Source organism: Suricata suricatta, chromosome 9 (genome assembly GCF_006229205.1).
Source record: "Suricata suricatta isolate VVHF042 chromosome 9, meerkat_22Aug2017_6uvM2_HiC, whole genome shotgun sequence".
Lineage (NCBI taxonomy): Eukaryota > Metazoa > Chordata > Mammalia > Carnivora > Herpestidae > Suricata > Suricata suricatta.
The window spans coordinates 1493604-1501122 of NC_043708.1; the positions used below are offsets into that span (position 1 = coordinate 1493604).

The 7519-nt window shown below is 48.4% G+C and overlaps 1 protein-coding gene across 8 annotated transcripts in view; it reads right to left on the minus strand.

Annotated features, from left to right (window-relative positions):
• KLC1 (kinesin light chain 1) overlaps nucleotides 1-7513 on the minus strand; it is a 60065-nt gene extending 52552 nt beyond the window's left edge. For all 8 annotated transcript variants that reach the window (XM_029950696.1, XM_029950697.1, XM_029950701.1 and 5 more), the window contains exon 1: nucleotides 7272-7513. The gene's annotated coding sequence lies outside the window, so the exon portion shown is untranslated. The remainder of the gene's footprint in view (nucleotides 1-7271) is intronic.
• Between the last annotated feature and the right edge of the window lie 6 nt (nucleotides 7514-7519).

Here is a 7519-nt window from a genome sequence, read left to right on the forward strand (position 1 = left end):
ATATATATATATATATATATATATATATATATATATTTGGGGCACCTGGGTGGCTCAGTTGGTTAAGTATCCAACTCAATTTCAGCTTACGTCATGATCTCATGGTTTGTGGGTCTGAGCCCCGTCATCAGGCTCTGTGCTGACAGCACGGAGCCTGCTTGGGATTCTCTCTCTCCCTCTCCTGTTTGCGCTCTCCCTTTCTCTCTCTCCCTTTCAAGAGAAATAAGTCAACTTAAAAAAAAAAAAAAAATTTAAGGGAGACCTGAGTGGCTCAGTCAGTTGAGAGTCCGGCTTCGCCTCAGGCCTCAGGTCATGATCTCGCAGTTTGTGGGTTCGAGCCCCACGTCAGGCTCTGTGCTGATAGGTAGCTCAGAGCCTGGAGCCTGTCTTCAGATTCTGTGTCTCCCTCTCTCTGAACCCTCCCCTGCCCAAGCTGTCTCTCTCTCTCTCGCTCAAAAATAAAGCATTTTAAAAAAAGGTTTAAAAAACTTTAATAAAAATAAATATACGATATATATTTTAAAGCAGTTCCCCTGGGAGAAAGGAAATGGGAAAAAAGACAACTCACTTATACCTTACATCTTTCATTTTCCCAAAAAAGCATACATCGTTTTTAATGATTTAAAAACAGATAAAACCAAAAAATAAATAAATAAAAAATAAAAACAGATAAAACAGAAAGCATGAACCATAAAAGAAAAATAACTGAAAAAGTGGAATTCATTAAAATTTAAAATTGCTGGTTATGAAAAGGCACAGCCAAAAACATACACTTAGACTGGGAAAAACTATTTGCAACACACACACATCCGGCAGAAAGACTCAGACTCAAATCTGCACGGAATTCCTTTACGCGCTAATAAAAAGACAACCTGACGTTCTCCACGGAAGCAGGTGCACGTGAGTAAGAGCTCACCCGCAGTCACCAGGGAAACGCTCACTGAGCCCCTAACCAGAGGCCACCACACAAACACGAGACTGTGAAAGTGAAGACAGGTGATGCCAAATGCCAGACAGCACACGGAGCAGCCAGAACACTCACACGTTGCTCGTCCAAGCGTAAAAGGTACGAGCACTTTGGGTGTTTCTTTAGAAGTTAATCACACATCTACTCTAGGAGCAATCCCACTCCCTATTTAACCAAAAGAAAGGAAAACGTACGTCCACATGGTCTCACACAAGAACGAACGCCCCCCCCCCAGATGTGCATCTGGAGGAAAACGGCTAAACTGTGAGTGGTAGAGCCACACAATGACGACGGTACAGGAACTGAGAGGAACCGCCCCGACACGCGTAACAACAGATGAATTTCAGAAGCGGTATGCTGAACGAAGCTGGGTGCCAAATATATATACTGTATAATCTCATTTAGGTTTAATCCTAGAAAAGAAACAACTAACCTGTGGTTATAAAAATCAGACCAGTGGGGCACCTGGGTGGCTCAGCCAGTTTAGCGTCAGATCCTGATTTTGGCTCACGCCATGATCTCAGTTTTGTGGGTTCAAACCTGGCATCAGGCTCTGCACACTGACAGCGTGGATGGAGCCTGCTTAGTATTCTTCCTCACTCCCTCTCTGCCCCTCCCCCACTCGCTCTCTCAAAATAAGTAAACTTTAAAAAATCCCTTTTAAGCAGGCAGAGTAAGTGAGTTTAAGAAAAAACACCCCACCTGGATTCACCATAAAAATGGAGGCTCAATTAGCTCCTACTATCACCTCCTTCATGCCAGACTCGGAGGAGCACACACTACAATGCCAGTGTGGTGACTGAAAGAGCACACATCAGACAGTGACCCCAAGGGGCCACCATGGACACGCTGTGTCACTTGGCAGGGGACACCTGGGCGGCTCAGGTCATGATCTCACAGTTTGTGAGTTCAAGCCCCGCATTGGGCTCTGTGCTGACAGCTCGGAGCCTGGAGCCTGTTTCAGATTCTGTCTCTTTCTCTCTCTGCCCCTTTGGGACTTGTGCTCTGTCTCTCTCTGTCTCTCAAAAATAAATAAATGTAAAAAAAAAGTTTAAAAAAAGAAATGGCAAAGGGAAAGGGGGAGGGGGCAAAGAGGTAGTGGTGGTGATGGAGGAGGGCACTTGTGGGGAAGAGCACTGGGTGTTGTATGGAAATCAATTTGACAATAAAATATTATGAAAAAATAAAAATAAAAAAATAAAAAGTAAAAAAAAAAAAAAGAAAGAAATGGCACTGGCCAAGGACTTCCTGGGTGCAGGCGACTGGAGTCCTGCATTACTGTGATTCCTTCCTGACAGCAAAGCGGCTCAGAGCTTGAAGTGTGCAAGCAAGAACACCTGCACAAGAAGCCTGACTTCACAGCGCACACCTCTAGTGTGAGTAACGGGCCCTCTCTGACCCTCAGTCTTCTCCACAGCAGAATGGAGGGGAGTCCCACCGCACCCACTTTATCTGGTTGGGGTTGGCTTCACTGCCATCAGCTTTATCAGCAGTGGTCAGGGAGCTCCAGAGAGGCTGGGACACAAATTTGTACCTTACACAACCAGGGAACAATCCAACCGGGATATTGTAGAACCACAGAAATAACTTATACTTTACATATGCCCTTAACTCGGCTTAATATGCTTGTTCTGTTGATATTAACCTGCCTGATTTACTTTTTAAGTATGGACAACATACCAAGCATATTTAACAGCACAGATCCAAACTGCTTTCATCTGCCTTCAAAGTTTAGTTAAAACATAGTAGTGTAAATAACTTTGTATGTTGACAGATGGGTAACTACACGTAACACGGTGAGCATTTTGTACTGTCCATAACCATCGAATCACAATGTTGTACACCTGAAAGTAATACTATACATCAACTATTCTTCAATTAAAATGAGTGAATTTTCAGGGTGCCTGGGTGCCTCAGTCAGCTAAACGTCCGACTCTTGGTTTTGGCCGAGGTCATGATCTCACAGTTTGTGAGTTTGAGGCCCACATCAGGCTCTGTGCTGATGGTGTGCAGCCTGCTGAGTCTCGGTCTCTCCCTCTCTCTCAATAAACATATAGGTAAACTTAAAAAAAGAAAAAATAGTAAGTGCATTTTTTTTAAATAGCTAACACAAGGGCGCCTGGGGGCTCAGTCAGTCAGTGTCTCACTTCAGCTCAGGTCACGATTCACAGTTCGTGGGTTCGAGCCCCATGTTGGGCTCTGTGCTGACAGCTCAGAGCCTGGAGCTGCTTCAGATTCTGTGTCTCCCTCTCTCTGCCTTCCTCTGCTTGCGCTCTGTCTCTCTCAAAAATAAAGAAATTTGGGGGGAGGCACCTAGGTGGCTCAGTCGGTAAAGCCTCTGATTCCTGATTTCAGCTTACGTCATGATCTCGTGGTTTGTGAGTTTGTATAAGGCTCTGTGCAGACAGCTTGGAGCCTGCTTGGGATTCTGTCTCCCCCTCTCTCTGCCCCTCCCCCATTGACTCTCACTCTCAAAATTAAACATTAAAAAAAAAATTTTAATAGTTAAGATGGGGGGTAAAAAATAGTTAAGACAAAAATAAAATCTGAATTCATCTTGACAGAAGAGTATACTAGGGGCGCCTGGGCGGCTCAGTCGGTTAAGCCTCCGGCTTCGGCTCAGGTCAGATCCCATGTTCCTGGGTTCGAGCCCCGCATCAGGCTCTGTGCTGACAGCTGGCTCAGAGCCTGGAGCTGCTTCTGGTTCTGTGTCTCCTTCTCTCTGTGCTTCTCCCCCTCTCATGCTCTGTATCAAAAATAAATAAAATATTAAAAAAAAAAAGAGTATACTAACTGGGAGGCTTCAGGGCAGAAAGACACAGGATGCCCTGGGAGAAAGCACACAGACAGTCTCTGAATTAGCACACCTGCCTGGGAGGTAACAGTCTCAGGAAAGACTTACAAAGACTTAACCTCCTACAAGCCCCCAAATCTTTGACAGCAGCCTAAATATTTGTCTTTGAACTCCAAACCTGAATCTCCAACTGCCCACTATCCACTTGGGCACCCCGCAAACACTTCAGATTTAACCTATCCAAAACCGTCTCGTCCTCCTCTCATTTTCCCTATCTTGGTGGGTGTCACCAGCAAGTGAGCCTCCCCTTAGTGACAGGGAAGTAATTCTAGATGCATTCCTTCAATAAACATTGATTAAGTCCTTATTAAAACCCCTGCCCTCATGGAGATCATGGATGCGAAGTGAAAGGGACAGACAATAAACGAAGACATTAAATAAAATGAAAGCGTACTGTCACAGTGACAGAAGTGCTGAGGAACACGGGGAAGTGGGGACACAGAGACACTGAAGAGCAGGCTTCGCAGGAGCCCGGGGGTGCTTAAGTGAGGGCCAGAGTCGGAATACGGAGGAAAGACACGGGGACAGAGTGCTTTTGAGACACGAGCCAAAACTTGGCAGAGGTGAACACGATCCAACTTCTGCCTTAGAACTGTGGCTCCGTCCCTTCCGGATTGCAGCGTGACTCCTAACTCTGGTCCAGTCACTCCCATGTCGGAGCCACTTGACCCTTGAAGCCGGCTCTCGTCCATCTGTGTCACTGTTCCTACTGTCGCTGCCCTAATTCACAAGCTCTCAGTCTGGAGCCCACTGAGTCTCACCTTGGTTCAAATCACCTGCCACACTACCTGTTTCCTAAAGTGTGACCTCACTCCTGAGAACCCCCAACCCTCCCTCCTTCCTGCCTTCCCTCCCTCATCTTCCCTTTCCACTCCTGCGCTCCTGACTGTAGCCCCAGTACTGCAACATGGCCCCAGGGCCTCTGTCCTCCAGAACACCACCACCAACCCCACTCCTGGCATTTGGTCCTTTTGAGTCTCACAGCCAGAGTCACCTTCTCTGGACACTCAGCACAGCATTTAACCCAATCTGCAGCACCCATCGATTTCCTGTCTCCACACCGGACTGAAGGCCTAGAGAATAGCAACCGTCTTGTATCTCTATTTCCCCACTACTTAGCACAGCACCTGCCATCCAGTTGGTTCTTTCTTTCTTTCTTCAAGTTTGTTTTTGAGAGAGAACCAGAGTGGCAGAAAGAGCGGGGAACAAAGGATCCAAAACGGGATCTGTGCTGACAGCACAGACGCAGGGCTCAAACTCACCAACAGCAAGATCATGACCTGAGCCAAAAAGTCAGAAGTTTAACCAACTGAGCCACCCAAGTGTCACTCAGCCAGTTCCTGATAGACATTTAACAACAAACTTTTGGGGCGCCTGGGTGGCTCAAAGAGTTGAGCATTCAACTTTGGCCTCATGACCTCATGGTCTGTGAGTTCGAGCCCTGCATCAGGCTCTGTGCTGACAGCTCAGGGTCTGGAGCCTGCTTCAGATTCTGTGTCTCCCTCTCTCTGCCCACCCCCCACTCACATTCGGGCTCTCTCTGAAAAATAAACATTAAAAAAAAACAAACAAACAAACAAATAAGTAAGCAAGTCTTGGTTTCATTGATTTAAAGAAAAAAAGACCAAGCTTTCATTTGACATCCTAATCATTTTTATTCTATGTCCTGAAATCTGACACTTAAAACTTGTCTGTAATTCTGTATTACTGATGACTTTTGTTTCTTAAAGTCCCGATTTCTTATCATATTCCACTTACGTTTCCATATTATATGAATCTTACAAATTAAACAACTTTAATAGTCATATATGGAAAGTTACACGTTGGCTTACCTACTTTTCAACATACATGCTTCAGAATGTATAATTTTTTTAACGTATAATTTTAAATAACTACAGCCAAGTTTTTATTTATTTTAAAATACTTAAGATACTATGTGCCCCTCCCCAGTGGCATTTTCTCCCTTCTCCTTCCTAGAGGTGCCATCTTGATTTCCAAGCTTGTCCTTCTGCCTTAAGTATGTGCTGCACAGTGTTTTTAGAAGGCACTCCCGAGCAAGGCAACCGCACCAGCTCACAGGGAAGCTACCAGCTTGGGTCCTCCACACCCTGGAACACCACTGGCAACACTGCAACATGATGTTGCATTCTGTGGTGACCTGGAGGAACTGGCTCTGAAGAGAGCTTAGCTTCCCACAGTACTTCCCCACAATCTGAAATTTTTAATATTTAGTATCACTGTTTTCTTAGATACTTAAGAAACAACAGAACAATGAATCCAGTTTCACACCCTAACTAAGGCTTGCTGACAATCCCTGAAATAAGTTAAATCCAGAACTGAAATAAGATCATGACACTCTTTTAAGAAGGTCTCCCAAATGCCTAATGGGTTTTTCACCGAACGTATTCGGAGCTAAGGATTCTGGCCAATGGCTTAGTCATGCCGTACCAAAAAAAAAAAAAAAAAAAAAAGCCTTTAGAATCTAGCTAATGCACATAATCAGGGAACTGCCCTTTTATATGCCAGTTTAAATAGCGTTATTTCAAATATTCTGTCCTCACTTTTTTTACAAGCATTTTTGCAAGTACTCCTTTATCAAACGTGTGAGATGTAAAATCCCTACTGTGTTGTTTAAATAATAAAATAAGCAGTACCAATTCCATCACAAAATTACTGGATCTACAAACCTTACATTATAAAACCATGCAACCCACCAGGCATTAGTTTTGTCTTTTTAATGCTTTAATTTTTTTTAAGGGAAAAAGATGCACCATATTTGACAACCGCCCAAGTATTCCAGGACCAGGGCTGCAGCAAGTTTCGCAGCAAGAGCAACGCCAGACCGGGCGAACACCGTGCCCGACACGGACCCTGCACGCTCCCGACCCGCCCGGCAGCCGGTCGCCCGCGAGCCTGACAGGCGCGTCCGCCCAGGGCGGTGCCGCCGGAGAGGGCGGGGGCCGGAAGGAAGAGGGAGGACTCGGACAAAGCGAGCCCGGCCGGCCGCCCCTCCCCGCGCGCCGCGTTCCCGGGGGCGGCCCGATCCCCAGGCGCGCGGCTCCGGGGGTCCGAAGCTGTTCCCGGGCGCCGCCGCCCCCGCCCGCAGCCCCGGGCCCCGGGGATGCGCACAGGGGATCGCACACGGGGAGGGGCCGGGACCTGCACCGGAGACCGAGACGGGGAAGGGGCTGTGGGCGGGGATGAAATCTCGGCGGGGGCCGGCACGGGACGCCAAGACCGGACCAGGGAGGGGACGACAAGGGAACGGGGATGCGGAGCCGGGCGGGGCTGGGCGCGGGAAGAGGAGCTGACGGGGATGTGGATGAGGGCGGGGGACTGAGGACAGCGATCTGGGGAGGGGACATGGGTGAGGAGCGGGGCGCGGCCGAGCTGGGGACCTGAAGGGGACATGGAGGAGGGCCAGGCCCGGGAAGGGGACCGCGGACTCACCGTGCTGCTCCCGCGGGGCCGCGCGTTCGCGCTGTCAGCACCGGGAGGTCGCGGGGCGCGTGCGCGGAGCAGGAATGCGCGGGGCCTCCGCCTCGGCTGCCTCAGGAGCGGCGCCGCGGTCACGAGCGAGGGGCGCTGGTGCGGCCGCCCCGCAACATCCTCGGCCGCCCGCGAGCGCTGTCCCCCGCGGCTCCTCCCCGTAGCCGCCGCCCAGCGCTCTCCGGCTCCAGCTCTGCTCCGGCTCCGCC